The sequence below is a fragment of the Triticum urartu genome, chromosome 3A, assembly GCF_056163025.1.
Source record: "Triticum urartu cultivar PI428250 chromosome 3A, HENAU_Tu73, whole genome shotgun sequence".
Taxonomy (NCBI): Eukaryota; Viridiplantae; Streptophyta; class Magnoliopsida; order Poales; family Poaceae; genus Triticum; species Triticum urartu.
In genome coordinates, this window is record NC_141875.1 from 231,041,497 (window position 1) to 231,059,814 (window position 18,318).

Consider the following 18,318-nt stretch of genomic DNA (forward strand, 5'->3'; position numbering starts at 1 on the left):
TCGGAAATCTCGACGGAGATCATCCCAAGTGATAACACGTCCACCTTTGGAGTCCTTGTACTGCTGGAACCATTCTGCAGCTTGATCTTTGAGTTGGAAGGAAGCGAACTTGGCAAAGTCCTCAGGCCTGACGTTACTGCACTCGAAATGCTTACACAGATCCACAAGCCAATCGTCAGCATCGGTTGCCTCAACACAATTGCTAAAAGTCTTTGGCCCGTTAGCAAGGAACTGGTTGAGTGTAGCAAAGTGACTCTGATTGCTGCCTTGATTCCCTTGACTGCCTTGATTGCGCTCTTGAAGAATTTGCATGATCAGCTGTGTGTTTGCATTGGTTGCGGCCATCACAGCTTGCCATGCCTCTGGAGGAGGTGGAGGCGATGGCGGATCAGGATTCGGAGTCGTGCGCGTTGGAGGAGCCATCCTGAAGAGGTTGACCACCATTAGCACATTGACAGATAAATATTGAAGCTGAATCCAACGGAATGAAAATTGCAACATAAAGTCTTCACATCCGAACAAAATGAACGAATGCAATCCTCTTGAAATGGTCACATATCCATAAATTGAGAAGCCACGGAGAATTAAGGTAGAGAAATAAATCAACAAGGTACGGATCAAGAACGAATAATCGGTAAGAAATCCCAATCTCAAACCAATATCCGTGAAAGAAGAACTAGAGCTACTAGAATTCCCACCTATGAAACTCCCGAACCTTTCCGGTTATGCAATCAGGTGTTGGGGATACAGGGGAAGCATAATATCTCACCCAAACTAGCAAATCCTACATCCAGCTGTATCCATCCTTCAACACATAACCAAGAAACCTTCGGAAACCATCTACCTCAACCTTCGAAAAGCATCCGTTATACAAGTTATGGCGATACTCCCGAACTCTCACCCCAGTACTGGGTGGCGTCGAGGTTATCTCACCAACGAACTGCATAAAAGAGATTTTCAATGTCGGCGAAAATATCTCAAGTATTCCAGAATTGCAACGATAAAATTATGATGACAACACCTCAGAGCTCAACTCCCCGGGACACTTCCACTAAACCCCTGACAGGAGGCACCAAGACAATGTTCTCATCATAAGCCATCGGAACGATTCCAAGATACTCACGTGATCCTAAAAAAAATTTAGTGAAATTTGAGAAGAGAAGAGTCAAAAATCTACGTCAGGATGCCTTACCAGAGCGATGAGGAGACTGGGAAGTAAAAAGAATTCCTAAACTCTCCGATATATAATTCCTAAATGACTCAAAACATTTTTCTAGACACAACTCGGCCGCTAAAAAGATCAAGCAATGGGGCTCCTAAGGTCGGGGAAGGCTCTGATTACCAACTTGTAACACCCTCGATGCGACTATAGCTCCCACGTGTCGAGGCACGACTTAGAGACATAATCGCATTGAAGGCATATGTCGCAAGTTAGGCAATCTTCACAACATCCCATGTAATATGAATAATAAAGGGGAGATAACATAGTTGGCTTACACTCGCCACGTCAATCAAGTACATAAATAACATTACATCATCCATACACTCAAGGCCCGGCTACGGCGCCAAAATAAAAGAGAACCCAACATGCGACACGGCCCCAATCACCCCTAACTGGGCACCACTACTGATCATCGGGAAAGGAAACGTAGTATCGTTGAGAGTCTTTGTCGAACTCCCACTTGAGCTCATACGCGTCTCCTGGAGCGGAATCATCAGGCCCTGCATCTGGTGTAATAGTAATCTGTGAGCCACAGGGACTCAGCAATCTCGCACCCTCGCGATCAAGACTATTTAAGCTTATAGGTATGGCAAAGTAAATATATGGAGCTGCAGCAAGCGACTAGCAAGTATGGTGGCTAACTTATTCGCAACAGAGAGCGAGAAGAGGAGGCAAGCACGAGCGAGAAACTAGAGAACAACCTGTGCAAACATTACTCCAACACCGTGTCCACTTCCCGGACTCCGCCGAGAAGAGGCCATCACGGTAACACACTCAGTTGATTCATTTTAATTAAGTTAAGGTTCAAGTTATCTACAACCGGACATTAACAAATTCCCATCTGCCCATAACCGCGGGCACGGCTTTCGAAAGTTCAATCCCTGCAGGGGAGTCCCAACTTAGCCCATGACAAGCTCTCATGGTCAACGAAGGAATAGACCTCTTCCCAAGACGTTCCGATCAGACTCGGTATCTCGGTAACTCAAGACACTTCGACAGGTTAAAACAAGACCAGCAACACCGCACGAATGTGCCGACAAATCCCGATAGAAGCTGCACATATCTCTTTCTCAGGGCACACTCAAATGAGACATCCTACGAGTAAAACCAACCCTCAAGTTGCCCTGAGGTGGCCCCGCAGTCTACTCGGTCGGACCAACACTCAGAGGAGCACTGGCCCGGGGGGGGGGGGGTTAAAATAAGATGACTCTTGGGCTCCGGTAACCCAAGGGAAAAAGAGGCTAGGTGGCGAATGGTAAGACCAATGTTGGGCATTGCTGGAAAAGCTTTAATCAAGGCGAACTATCAAGGGGTTCCCATTATAACCCAACCGCATAAGGAACGCAAAATCCGGGAACATAACACCGATATGACGGAAACTAGGGCGGCAAGAGTGGAACAAAACACTAGGCAAGAGGCCTAGCCTTCCACCCTTTACCAAGTATATAGATGCATTAAGATAACAAGGCAATATAATGATATCCGAACAAGTAAATAAAAGATGTTCCAACAAGGAACGACCTCCAATCTTCACCTGCAGCTAGCAACGCTATAAGAGGGGCTGAGCAAAGCGGTAACATAGCCAATCAACTGTGTGCTAGGACATGGTGGGTTAGAGGTTTGACATGGCAATTGGGAGGATGACAAGCAAAAGGTAGGCATCGTAGCAATGGCATAGCAAAAGAGCGAGCAAACTAGCATAGCAAAGATAGTAGTGATTTCGAGGGTATGATCATCTTGCCTACACAGTTGTCAGAGTTGAGTGGATCCTCAAGAGCAAACTCAATGGGCTCCTCGTTAGCGAACTCGTCTCCCGGCTCTACCCAAAAAATACAAACAAGCAACAAGGATACAATCAACCACGTGCAAACTCAAACAACACAATGCAAAGATGATATGCTATGCGGGATGCGATGCGGGATGCAAAAAGCAAGATATGACAGGAAATGCATGAACCTGGCCTCAACTTGGAATTCCAAGGGTGCCACTGGAAAGATGATATGAAATCGCTTGAAAACGATATAAAGAACGCCGGAATCGGAGTTACGGTTTGGAAATGGCAAGCGACTCAAAAATGACACCGGTCTACGATTTACAGCAAGTAGGCATCTAAATGCAATGAGATGAACATGCTACAGCACCCAAACATGACAACAAAATACATGGAAGGGATTTACACAAGATTCTTAACAAAAGTCTAGCACTGTGCTACGGCCAATTCATCCATTAGGAGGTTCAAACAAGCATGGCAAAAACCCAAATGGTAAACAGATCTCAGACTTAGTGAAATTAACACTTGTCTGGAATTTCAGATCATATAGCCCTCTTTGGAGCAACAAAACAACATGCTACAGGACCTGAACATGACAAAGAAAGACATGGCATGGAGCTACTCAACAAGCTTAACAAAAGTCCCTTAGTGACCTTGAGCCAAAAGGGATCACAAAATATACTAACAAGCACACGGACATAGCAAAAACATAATCAGTTTTCAGACTTAGTGAAAACTGGGACATGCTGAAACATAACTCACGAAGGCATGTTTACGAGCTCGATGCACTCACCACGGTGCAAGTCATGGCAAGAAAAGCATACACCCATCAAGAAGGCACAAAATAGAAGCTAGACATTGCAAGAACAATGGCATAGCATGCACGGATCAACTACAATAACATCGGCAAAATCGCAAACAAGTTGACGATCTGCCCAGATTCACAACGAAGCAAAAGTAGAGCTCGATTGACTCAATCTAGGGTGCTCCATAATTGCAAACAAAGACATGGTTGGATAGAGCATAACAAGATTAACAAAAATCCTTTACCGATCATCCTCAAAAGAGGCACGGATCACTAGGAAATAGCATGAACATATGGCATCATGAACTAAACAATCCCAGACTTAGTGAAAACTACTAAGTCCCAGAAAACAGATTTACTGGGTGCCTCACTTTGCAAGCTTGCACAAGTCACCACACACATCCTAAAAATGCATGGGTTGCACCTCTGGAAAGATAACAAAATCCTTAATAAAACATCTATAGGACTCATGGGCATAGCGTGTACACAACAATCATGGCAAAAATGACAAAAGTCTAAGATGAACTAGCAGATCTGACAATTAACTCACGAAGGCCTCTTCTAACAGCATTTCGGGAATCAATATAAACTCAAATGAAAATGATGCAATGGAATGAAATGATGTACTCATCGAGACGAATATTTTGATATATTATATGCCCAAATCGGAGCTACGGATGCGGAGATATCATATGTCAAAATTAGCACAAAAATTAGGGTTCGGAGGAGAAAGTCAACCCTCAAAATTCCAGATCTCAGATCTGGAATTACTATTCACCGAGCGCGCCGTTCGAGGTTCGTCGGCCGGTGATGGCGGTGGTGGCCGGAGATGGAGGGGGTCGCCGGGGTAGGAGAGGAGGAGGCCGGAGAGGGCGGCGGAGCCGGCCCGAGGAGTCGGCGAGGCGGCGGGGTCGCCCGCGGTGGCGCGGTGGCAGCGGCGGCCCGCAGTGGCGGCGACGGCGGCCCGGCAAAGGCGGCGGCGATGGTGGCGATGGCGGCTACGGCCGCCGGAGAGGCGGCGGGGATGGCAGCCTCGGGCAGCGGCGCGTGGATGGGCTCGCGGGGGCCCCTCCTGGGCCTCCCGGGCCGGCGGCGGGTGAGGGACGCGGCGGCCACGTGGCGGCTCTCCACTAGCTGCGTGCGGCGGCGGAGGTCGGGTCAGACACGTCCGGCCCGGCAAATTTTGTCCGGCGGCGGCGTGGGGAATGGATCTAGGGTTTCGGAGAGGGGGAGAGATCCGAATTTCGGGGGGGGGGGTCTATTTATAGGCATAAGTGGAGCTAGGAGAGTCCAAATGAGGTGCGGTTTTCGGCCACGCGATCATGATCGAACGCTCTAGGACATGGAGCAGAGTTTGGTGGGTTTTGGGCCAAATTGGAGGGGTGTTGGACTGCAACACACACGTGGCCTTTTCGGTCCCTCGGTTAACCGTTGGAGTATCAAACGAAGTCCAAATGGTACGAAACTTGACAGGCGGTCTACCGGTAGTAAACCAAGGCCGCTTGGCAAGTCTTGGTCCAATCCGGAAATGTTTAATCCCCAGACACGAAAGAAAGCTAGAAATGACCACCGGAGGAGAACGGAGCGCAGGAATGCAAAACGGACAACGGGGAAAATGCTCGAATGCATGAGATGAACACGTATGCAAATGCAATGCACATGATGACATGATATGAGATGCATGACGACGACAACAACACATGGAGACAAAACCCGAACCCGAGGAAATAAATATAACTTAATGTCGGAAACGGCAAGAGTTGGAGTACAAATAGGGAAAGTTACATCCGGGGTGTTACAACACTCCACCACTATGAAAGGATCTCGTCCCGAGATCTAGGAATGAAAGAACGCCGGGTACTCAGAACGGAGGTGATCCTCGCGTTCCCAGGTAGCTTCACGGTCGGAATGGTGTGACCACTTGACTTTGAGAAATTTGATTGACTTGTTGCGAGTCTTGCGTTCAGTCTCTTCAAGAATAGCAACTGGGTGCTCACGATAGGAGAGATCTTCTTGGAGCTCAATGTCCTCGAAGTTGACGGTGCGGTCAGGAGTCTTGAAGCACTTTCTAAGCTGAGAGACATGGAACACGTCATGAACATTTGCAAAGTTTGAAGGAAGCTCGAGTTGATAGGCGAGGTCGCCTCTCTTGCTGACAATCTTGAAAGGTCCCACGTACCTAGGGGCAAGCTTCCCTTTGATACCGAAACGACGAGTACCTTTCATAGGAGAGACGCGGAGGTAAACATGGTCTCCGATCTCAAAAGCCAAATCACGGTGCTTACTATCATAGAAGCTCTTCTGGCGGGATTGGGCTGCTTTGAGGTTATCACGAATGACTTTGCACATTTCTTCTGCTTCTGTTATTAAGTCATTACCCAAAAGCTGACATTCACCGGTTTCAGACCAGTTGAGAGGGGTACGGCACTTCCTGCCATACAGAATTTCAAATGGGGCCTTGCCCGAACTTGCTTGAAAACTGTTGTTGTAGGAGAATTCGGCATAAGGAAGGCAATCCTCCCACTTCATGCCGAAGGAGATCACACAAGCCCTGAGCATATCTTCAAGAATCTGGTTGACACGCTCGACTTGACCGCTTGTTTGAGGATGGAAAGCTGTGCTGAAGCGGATGTTCGTGCCCATGGCTTTCTGAAAAGAATCCCAAAACTTCGAGGTAAAGATGCTGCCACGGTCTGAAGAGATCACTTGAGGAATACCGTGCAGAAAGACAATGCGAGAGGTATAGAGTTCCGCCAATTGAGCTGCAGTGATCGACTCTTTGATAGGCAGAAAGTGAGCCACTTTGGTGAGTTTGTCGATGACAACGAATATAGCATCATTGCCACGCTTGGACTTTGGAAATCCAGTCATGAAGTCCATTTCAATGTGGTCAAACTTCCATTCTGGAATGGCAAGAGGTTGGAGGAGACCTGCTGGCCTTTGGTGTTCTGCCTTCACTCTTCTGCAGACATCACATTCATTCACGAATTGAGCGATCTCGCGCTTCATTCGAGTCCACCAATAATCTTGCTTAAGGTCCTGATACATCTTCGTGCTCCCAGGGTGGATGGAGAGGAGAGAATTGTGAGCCTCGTTCATGATCACTTTACGAAGGTCACCTTTGGGCACAACAATACGATCCTCGAAGAAGAGAGTGTCTTTGTCATCAAGGAGGTAACACTTGTACTTGGACTGACTCTTGGCAATCCCAATCTTCACCTTTTTCACCATAGCATCAAGAAGCTGGGCTTGGCGAATCTGATCTTCCAAGGTAGGAGAGACTTGAAGGTTGGCGAGGAAACCTTGAGGAACAACTTGCAGATTAAGTTTGCGGCAAGCTTCACAAAGCTCGGGTTGATAAGGCTTGAGAATAAGACTGTTGCAGTAAGCCTTTCTGCTCAAGGCATCAGCAATCACATTGGCCTTGCCTGGAGTATACTCAATACTCGGATTATACTCTTGAATCATTTCGACCCATCAAGTTTGCCTGAGGTTGAGATTAGGCTGAGTGAAGATGTACTTGAGACTCTTGTGATCAGTGAAAATGTCCACTTTTCTTCCCAATAGAAGATGTCTCCAAGTTAAAAGAGCATGCACAACTGCCGCCAACTCGAGATCATGAGTGGGGTAGTTCTTCTCATTAGGCTTCAACTGGCGAGATGTATAAGCAACAACTTTCTTCTCTTGCATCAAAACTGCACCAAGACCTTGGAGAGAGGCATCACAAAAGACCTCGTACGGCTTGGATTCATCAGGCGGAGTCAGAACTGGAGCAGTGATCAACTTCTCTTTCAAAGTGTTGAAAGCAATATCACACTCCGGAGACCAAACGTACTTGACGTGCTTCTGAATAAGATTTGAGAGAGGCTTCACGATCTTAGAAAAGTTTTCAACGAATCTTCGGCAATAGCTTGCGAGACCGAGAAAACTGCGCAGTTGCTTCACGTTCTGAGGAGGTTCCCAATTCATAATTGCAGACACCTTCTCAGGATTCACGGTAATGCCCTTGGCAGAGATGATATGACCAAGATAAAGAACCTCATCGAGCCAAAATTCACACTTGGAGAACTTGGCGTAGAACTGATGTTCTCTGAGCTTATCGAGAACCAAACGCAAGTGCTTGGCATGATCTTCCTTGTTCTTGGAGAAAACCAGAATGTCGTCGAGATAGACCAAAACGAAGTCATTGGTGTAGGCATTGAAGATGAAGTTCATCATGTGAGAGAACGTCGGAGGAGCGTTGGTGAGGCCAAAAGACATGACAGTGTATTCATATGAACCAAAGCTTGTTCTGAATGCTGTCTTGGGAATATCTTCTTCACGAATGCGAATCTGGTGATAACCCATACGGAGATCAAGCTTGGAGAATACTTGGGCACCTTTGAGTTGTTCGAACAGCTCATTGAAGTTGGGAAGTGGGTATTTGTTCTTGATGGTCTTCTTGTTCACTAGACGGTAATCAACACAAAGTCGGTCCGTTCCATCCTTCTTCTTCACAAAAAGAACACCACAACCCCACGGAGAAGAACTAGGCCGAATGAGACCCATTCTTTCTTGTTCATCGAGTTGCTTCTTCAGCTCCTTCAACTCTTCAGGTCCGAGCTTGTAAGGAAGTTTGCACACAGGTTCCATACCAGGCTCAAGATCAATAACAAATTCAACTGGCCGGTGCGGAGGCATTCCTGGGAGCTCTTCTGGAAAGACGTCTTGATATTCGCAAACGACTGGAATTTGAGAGATGGCATCCAATTCACCCTTCTCATTGAGAGAAAACAGACGGATAGTGTCATCACGAGCGGCAAAGACAATTACATCCTCAGACGAATGAGTCAATTGAATCTGCCTGGCTGCACAATCAAGCTGAGCCTTGTGCTTAGAAAGCCAATCCATTCCGAGAATAAGATCAATATCCGAGTTACCAAGCACCACCGGAGAAGAGAGAAACTTGTAATCGCCCAACGTGATAGAGACATCGGGAGCAACCAAACTAGAAGTCGAAAGCTTGCCGGGAGAAACAACTTGCATGACTTTGGGCATAATCTCGGTATCAACATTGTGCTTCGATGCAAAAGGGCATGACAAAAAGGAATGCGATGCACCAGTGTCAAAAAGAACTTTTGCAGGAACATCGTTAACAGGAAGGTTACCCATGATCACATCTGACGAATCCTCTGCCTGAGCTACATTCATCAAATTGACCTTGGCATGCTTGGGGTTATGCTTGACCATAGCTGTACTTGCCGATCTAATAGGAGGAGGAGGAAGACGCCTCTGGTTGAAACACTTGTTGGCATAGTGACCCTTCTGTTGGCACTTGTTGCACGTGACCTCTGAAAGCGGACGGTGATACGGAGCACTCGATCTTGGAGCTTGAGACGAAGTCTTGTTCTAAAAGGCTGGGTTGGGTGGGTGGGAAGAACCACTGCCACCTTTGCTCTTCTGCTGAAACGGCTGACGGAACGGAGGAGGAGGAAGCCAAAACTTCTGCTGCTTGGCCACTTGAGTAGAGGAAGAAGGAGTAGCATCTCTGAATCGCTTCTTGGAAGCATCACACCTCAACTGAGCAGCCTCTTGCTTCAATGCCATGTTGTAGAACTCATCGTATCTCAAGGGCTCAAAGAGGACAAGAGCGAGCTGAATTTCTTCTCTGAGACCACCCCTGAACTGATATATCATGCTCTTCTCATCAGGGACGTCCTGCTTGGCAAAGCGGGCAAGCTTCTGGAACAACTTGTTGTAGTCATAGACAGATAAACAACCTTGCCTCAGATTGCGGAATTCCTCACGCTTGCTTTCAACCACGCTCTGCGGAATATGATGAGCTCGGAAATCTCGACGGAAATCATCCCAAGTGATAACACGTCCACCTCTGGAGTCCTTGTACTGCTGGAACCATTCTGCAGCTTGATCTTTGAGTTGGAAGGAAGCGAACTTGGCAAAGTCCTCAGGCCTGACGTTACTGCACTCGAAATGCTTACACAGATCCACAAGCCAATCGTGAGCATCGGTTGCCTCAACACAATTGCTGAAAGTCTTTGGCCCGTTAGCAAGGAACTGGTTGAGTGTAGCAAAGTGACTCTGATTGCTGCCTTGATTCCCTTGACTGCCTTGATTGCGCTCTTGAAGAATTTGCATGATCAGCTGTGTGTTTGCATTGGTTGCGGCCGTCACAGCTTGCCATGCCTCTAGAGGAGGTGGAGGCGATGGCGGATCAGGATTCGGAGTCGTGCGCATTGGAGGAGCCATCCTGAAGAGGTTGACCACCATTAGCACATTGACAGATAAATATTGAAGCTGAATCCAACGGAATGAAAATTGCAACATAAAGTCTTCACAGCCGAACAAAATGAACGAATGCAATCCTCTTGAAATGGTCACATATCCATAAATTGAGAAGCCACAGAGAATTAAGGTAGAGAAATAAATCAACAAGGTACGGATCAAGAACGAATAATCGGTAAGAAATCCCAATCTCAAACCAATATCCGTGGAAGAAGAACTAGAGCTACTAGAATTCCCACCGATGAAACTCCCGAACCTTTCCGGTTATGCAATCAGGTGTTGGGGATACAGGGGAAGCATAATATCTCACCCAAACTAGCAAATCCTACATCCAGCTGTATCCATCCTTCAACACATAACCAAGAAACCTTCGGAAACCATCTACCTCAACCTTCGAAAAGCATCCGTTATACAAGTTATGGCGATACTCCCGAACTCCCGCCCCAGTACTGGGTGGCGTCGAGGTTATCTCACCAACGAACTGCATAAAAGAGATTTTCAATGTCGGCGAAAATATCTCAAGTATTCCAGAATTGCAACGATAAAATTATGATGACAACACCTCAGAGCTCAACTCCCCGGGACACTTCCACTAAACCCCTGACAGGAGGCACCAAGACAATGTTCTCATCATAAGCCGTCGGAACGATTCCAAGATACTCGCGTGATCCTAAATTTTTTTTAGTGAAATTTGAGAAGAGAAGAGTCAAAACTCTACGTCAGGATGCCTTACCAGAGCGATGAGGAGACTGGGAAGTAAAAAGAATTCCTAAACTCTCCGATATATAATTCCTAAATGACTCAAAACATTTTTCTAGACACAACTCGGCCGCTAAAAATGATCAAGCAATGGGGCTCCTAAGGTCGGGGAAGGCTCTGATTACCAACTTGTAACACCCTCGATGCGACTATAGCTCCCACGTGTCGAGGCACGACTTAGAGACATAATCGCATTGAAGGCATATGTCGCAAGTTAGGCAATCTTCACAACATCCCATGTAATATGAATAATAAAGGGGAGATAACATAGTTGGCTTACACTCGCCACGTCAATCAAGTACATAAATAACATTACATCATCCATACACTCAAGGCCCGGCTACGGCGCCAAAATAAAAGAGAACCCAACATGCGACACGGCCCCAATCACCCCCAACTGGGCACCACTACTGATCATCGGGAAAGGAAACATAGTATCGTTGAGAGTCTTCGTCGAACTCCCACTTGAGCTCATACGCGTCTCCTGGAGCGGAATCATCAGGCCCTGCATCTGGTGTAATAGTAATCTGTGAGCCACAGGGACTCAGCAATCTCGCACCCTCGCGATCAAGACTATTTAAGCTTATAGGTATGGCAAAGTAAATATATGGAACTGCAGCAAGCGACTAGCAAGTATGGTGGCTAACTTATTCGCAATAGAGAGCGAGAAGAGGAGGCAAGCACGAGCGAGAAACTAGAGAATAACCTGCGCAAACATTACTCCAACACCGTGTCCACTTCCCGGACTCCGCCGAGAAGAGGCCATCACGGTAACACACTCAGTTGATTCATTTTAATTAAGATAAGGTTCAAGTTATCTACAATCGGACATTAACAAATTCCCATCTGCCCATAACCGCGGGCATGGCTTTCGAAAGTTCAATCCCTGCAGGGGAGTCCCAACTTAGCCCATGACAAGCTCTCACGGTCAACGAAGAAATAGACCTCCTCCCAAGACGTTCCGATCAGACTCGGTATCTCGGTAACTCAAGACACTTCGACAGGTTAAAACAAGACCAGCAACACCGCCCGAATGTGCCGACAAATCCCGATAGAAGATGCACATATCTCTTTCTCAGGGCACACTCAGATGAGACATCCTACGAGTAAAACCAACCCTCAAGTTGCCCCGAGGTGGCCCCGCAGTCTACTCGGTCGGACCAACACTCAGAGGAGCACTGGCCCGGGGGGGAGGTTAAAATAAGATGACCCTTGGGCTCCAGTAACCCAAGGGAAAAAGAGGCTAGGTGGCGAATGGTAAGACCAATGTTGGGCATTGCTGGAAAAGCTTTAATCAAGGCAAATTATCAAGGGGTTCCCATTGTAACCAAACCGCGTAAGGAACGCAAAATCCGGGAACATAACACCGATATGACGGAAACTAGGGTGGCAAGAGTGGAACAAAACACTAGGCAAGAGGCCGAGCCTTCCACCCTTTACCAAGTATATAGATGCATTAAGATAACAAGGCAATATAATGATATCCCAACAAGTAAATAAAAGATGTTCCAACAAGGAACGGCCTCCAATCTTCACCTGCAGCTAGCAACGCTATAAGAGGGGCTGAGCAAAGCGGTAACATAGCCAATCAACGGTTTGCTAGGACATGGTGGGTTAGAGGTTTGACATGGAAGTTCGGAGGCTGACAAGCAAAAGGTAGGCATCGTAGCAATGGCATAGCAAAAGAGCGAGCAAACTAGCATAGCAAAGATAGTAGTGATTTCAAGGGTATGATCATCTTGCCTGCACAGTTGTCAGAGTTGACTGGATCCTCAAGAGCAAACTCAACGGGCTCCTCGGTAGCGAACTCGTCTCCCGGCTCTACCCAAACAAGACAAACAAGCAACAAGGATACAATCAACCACGTGCAAACTCAAACAACACAATGCAAAGATGATATGCTATGCGGGATGCGATGCGGGATGCAAAAAGCAAGATATGACAGGAAATGCATGAAACTGGCCTCAACATGGAATTCCAAGGGTGCCACCGGAAAGATGAGATGAAATCTCTTGAAAATGATATAAAGAACGCCGGAATCGGAGTTACGGTTTGGAAATGGCAAGCGACTCAAAAATGACACCGGTCTGCGATTTACAGCAAGTAGGCATCTAAATGCAATGAGATGAACATGCTACAGCACCCAAACATGACAACAAAATACATGGAAGGGATTTACACAAGATGCTTAACAAAAGTCTAGCACTGAGCTACGGCCAATTCATCCATTAGGAGGTTCAAACAAGCATGGCAAATGGTAACCAGATCTCAGACTTAGTGAAATTAACACTTGTCTGGAATTTCAGATCATATAGCCCTCTTCGGAGCAACAAAACAACATGCTACAGGACCTGAACATGACAAAGAAAGACATGGCATGGAGCTACTCAACAAGCTTAACAAAAGTCCCTTAGTGAAAACTGGGACATGCTGAAACATAACTCACGAAGGCATGTTTACGAGCTCGATGCACTCACCACGGTGCAAGTCATGGCAAGACAATCATACACCCATCAAGAAGGCACAAAATAAAAGCTAGACATTGCAAGAACAATGGCATAGCATTCATGGATCAACTACAATAACATCGGCAAAATCGCAAACAAGTTGACGATCTGCCCAGATTCACAACGAAGCAAAAGTAGAGATCGATTGACTCAAGCTAGGGTGCTCCATAATTGCAAACAAAGACATGGTTGGATAGATCATAACAAGATTAACAAAACTCCTTTACTGATCATCCTCAAAAGAGGCACGGAACACTAGAAATAGCATGAACATATGGCATCATGAACTAAACAATCCCAGACTTAGTGAAAACTACTAAGTCCCAGAAAACAGATTTACTGGGTGCCTCACTTTGCAAGCTTGCACAAGTCACCACACACATCCTAAAAGTGCATGGGTTGCACCTCTGGAAAGATAACAAAATCCTTAACAAAACATCTATAGGACTCATGGGCATAGCATGCACACAACAATCATGGCAAAAATGACAAAAGTCTAAGACGAACTAGCAGATCTGACAATTAACTCACGAAGGCCTCTTCTAACAGCATTTCGGGCATCAAGATGAACTCAAATGAAAATGATGCAATGGAATGAAATGATGTACTCGTCGAGGCGAACATTTTGATATACAATATGCCCAAATCGGAGCTACAGATGCAGATATATCACAGGTCAAAGTTAGTATAAAAATTAGGGTTCGGAGGAGAAAGTCAACCCTCAAAATTCCAGATCTCAGATCTGAAATTACTATTCACCAAGCGCCGTTCGAGGTTCGTCGGCCGGCGATGGCGGTGGTGGCCGGAGATGGAGGGGGTCGCCGGGGTAGGAGAGGAGGAGGCCGGAGAGGGCGGCGGAGCCGGCCCGAGGAGTCGGCGAGGCGGCGAGGTCGCCCGCCGTGGCGCGGTGGCAGCGGCGGCCCGGCAAAGGCGGCGGCGATGGCGGCTCCGGCCGCCGGAGTTGGATGAGGCGGCGGGGATGGCAGCCTCGGGCGGCGGCGCGTGGATGGGCTCGCGGGGGCCCTTCCTGGGCCTCCCGGGCCGGCGGCGGGTGAGGGACGCGGCGGCCACGGGGCGGCTCGCCACTGGCTGCGGGCGGCGGCGGAGGTCGGGTCGGACACGTCGGGCCCGGCAAATTTTGTCCGGCGGCAACGGGGGGAATGGATCTAGGGTTTCGGAGAGGGGGAGAGATCCGAATTTCGAGGGGGGGGTCTATTTATAGGCATGAGTGGAGCTAGGAGAGTCCAAATGAGGTGCGGTTTTCGGCCACGCGATCGTGATCGAACGATCTAGGACATGGAGCAGAGTTTGGTGGGTTTTGGGCCAAATTGGAGGGGTGTTGGACTGCAACACACACGAGGCCTTTTCGGTCCCTCGGTTAAACGTTGGAGTATCAAACGAAGTCCAAATGGTACGAAACTTGACAGGCGGTCTACCGGTAGTAAACCAAGGCCACTTGGCAAGTCTCGGTCCAATACGGAAATGTTTAATCCCCACACACGAAAGAAAGCTAGAAATGACCACCGGAGGAGAACGGAGCGCCGGAATGCAAAACGTACAATGGGGAAAATGCTCGAATGCATGAGATGAACATGTATGCAAATGCAATGCACATGATGACATGATATGAGATGCATGACAACGACAACAACACACGGAGACAAAACCCGAACCCGAGGAAATAAATATAACTTAACGCCGGAAACGGCAAGAGTTGGAGTACAAATAGGGAAAGTTACATCCGGGGTGTTACAATCGTACTCATCATGACCGCGTGACGCACAAGGCAGAGGCTCGAATCCGACAAAGATCAAGTCTCCGTGGATATCGGCCGTGTAGTTCAAGCTTCCAAACCTGACCTGATGGCCAGGGGCGTAGCTTTCAATCTGCTCCAGATGGCCAAGCGAATTGGCCGGCAGTGCAAAGCCGCCGAATACAAAAATCTGTCCGGGGAGAAAAGTCTCACCCTGGACTGCATCGCTAACGATGATAGAAGGAGCCATCCAGCCTAACGGCGACGACACGGAGGAACTCTCAATGAAAGCACCAATGTCGGTGTCAAAACCGGTGGATCTCGGGTAGGGGGTCCCGAACTGTGCGTCTAGGCGGATGGTAATAGGAGGCAGGGGACACGAAGTTTTACCCAGGTTCGGGCCCTCTTGATGGAGGTAAAACCCTACGTCCTGCTTGATTAATATTGATGATATGGGTAGTACAAGAGTAGATCTACCACGAGATCAGAGAGGCTAAACCCTAGAAGCTAGCCTATGGTATGATTGTATGTTATTGTTGTGTCCTACGGACTAAAACCCTCCGGTTTATATAGACACCGGAGAGGGCTAGGGTTACACAAGGTCGGTTACAAAGGAGGAGATATACATATCCATATTGCCTAGCTTGCCTTCCACGCCAAGTTGAGTCCCATCCGGACACGAGACGAAGTCTTTAATCTTGTATCTTCATAGTCCAATAGTCCTGCCAAAGGTTATCGTCCGGCTGTCCGGAGACCCCCTAATCCAGGACTCCCTCAATCCCCAAGGTGACGGATGAGGCCATCATCTCAGCGTTTTCCGATGGCGTCCGCGATATTAAGATGAAGGAGGAGCTCGCCATCCATGAGGAGCTATGCACGACTCTGGAGGTGTTCAACATAGCAACCAAGTGTGCAATAGCTCAGGAGGGGCGTATCTCCCTCCTCAAGCTCCCTACTGCCGAACCAGAAGAGAAGAAGGCCAAGGTCAAGGACGTGAAGCGCAAGGGAGTAGTTGTACTCGCGGCAGAACCGGAAACGAAATGCGGCCGAGACCACCCCTTCCACAACGTGCACAACCACAACACCAACCATTGTCAAGAGCTCGGGGCCATCTGAGATGGACGCTTCGGTCGATGCCCCGACCGCAATGACCGGGGCTACCGCCGAGGAGGAGGATGAGGTGGAGGACGCTGGGACGACCACGGCCCCCGCCAGGAGTGGCGTGACTGGCCTCATGAGGACCACTGGCAGGAGCAGCCTTGTGAGGGCGCCTGGCGCGACCAGCCTCGCGAGGACCGTCCTCAAGGCAATCCTGGCCTCCCTCCGCTGCCGCCACCACCAAGAAGGAACGACGACCACCATCAGGACGAGGGGGCTGGGGGCTTCCAGGAGCCGCGCGCAATCCCTTGCATCTTGGGTGGTTCTCAGACCCCGGCTTCCCAGCGCATCTTCAAGTAGTTCTCTCGCGAGGTGAATGCAGCCCTCCCTAGGCTCGAGGCCACGCGCCCGCTTAGGTGGTCCAAGTACGCCATCACCTTTAGCTCGGCGGACCAGCTCAAGTGTGCGGCGATCATCGGCGTCATCCCGATGCTCTTCTCACCCGTCATCAGCAACGTCCAAGTCACCAAGACCCTAATCGACGGTGCCACGGGGCTTAGTGTTCTGTCCGTCGAGACATTTGACAGCCTCCAAGTGCCATATGGTCAGCTTCAGCCCACCAAGACCTTCTCAGGAGTGAATGACGGCTCCACCACCCCGATAGGGCAAGTTCGTCTCCCTGTCACCTTCAGTCAGCGCGACAACTGCCACACCGAGCTCGTCGAGTTCGACATCGCCCACATCCGTCTGTCGTATAATGCCATCCTCGGGTACCCAACATTAGCGAAATTCATGGCAGTGACCCACCATGGCTACAACGTCCTCAAGACCAGGAAGTGGTGGGATCATCATAGTCCCCTGCGAAGAAAGAGATGCGGTGTGCTCCCTCGAGCGCGCCTTCCAGGCCGCAGCAATTGAAGACCCTAACGGCAAGGGTGCGTACCCTCCTGAGGCCACCCCCAAGAAGAAGAAGCAACTACTCCACATAGGGCCTCAGGGGAGCGGCGCCTCTAGCGGTGCCACATCAGGATCGGCACCCGCACCTGGGGCGCCTCCCTCCCTCGCATAGGAAGGTGTGCCCGGCGCCCTCCTCGGGCAGGGCTCAGGGGCTCTCTTCTGGAGAGCCTCAGACCTGGCCAACATCACGAGGGAGGCGCTCGGGCACCACGTGGATGTGTGCTTCGTGTCACATTTCCCTCAGGAGGGCACCAGGCGAGGAGCGCTTGGTGCACAGGAGTTCATCGTCAAGGCCACCTAGGAGCTGCAGGATGCAATGGTCATGCGCGGCGACCGCCGCCCACCGGGTGCAGCTCCCCATCCAGGCGAGGGTGGCGAGGTGCACATCTGCATCGACATCCCAGGTCTCAACAGGGCCACATCTCAGGAGCTTCTGGCCTTCACGCGCTGGCCGGTGAGAGGGTCCACCTCACAGCTGCGTTCGCATGTTGTTTGGCCTGCCGAGCGTGGCAGCCGCCTTCCAGCGCAACCTACGGAGCATCCTGGCAACCTAGGAGGCCAGGCATCATGCAGTCCTAACGGATATGGTGACGTTCCTCAGGGAGCCACCTGAGCCCCCAGATCCTCCTGAGGCTCAAGGTCTTGGCGGCTCATGAGGAGCGACTTCTTCAGCGTGTGCCTTCAGCTAATTCGACGCTCCTTCAACAACAAAACCAGGTGACATTTTCCAAGTTCATTCAGCTGGGAGCGCCCCTCGGGCTGCATTATTCCCAGGTCGCATGGCCCTATCCCTGCGGCGTGTATCCTTCCGCATTTTTTAGCTTACCTTACTGGGGGCGCCCCTCGGGCTGCATCATCCCCGGGCTGCTCGTGTCCGTCCCAGTGGCATGTATCGTTCTCACATTTATCTAAGCTAGTTGGTTCCCATGAATTATTTATTTATAGTCATCCCTTGCTTGATTGCCACCCACCACGGGAGCCGCGCGCCGGTCGTTTTTCTTTAGGATCCTTCGCATGAGAAGACTAGGCATGGCGCCTGAGCTCGGGTCCGTCCCTGCAGCGTCGATAAACCCAATGGCCGAGCTCTGTCTGGCGGGCCGGCCCCGTTCACGTCACCTCCTGGGGTCGTTGGTGCTTGGCCTCCTCATGCGATAGCCTCAGGAG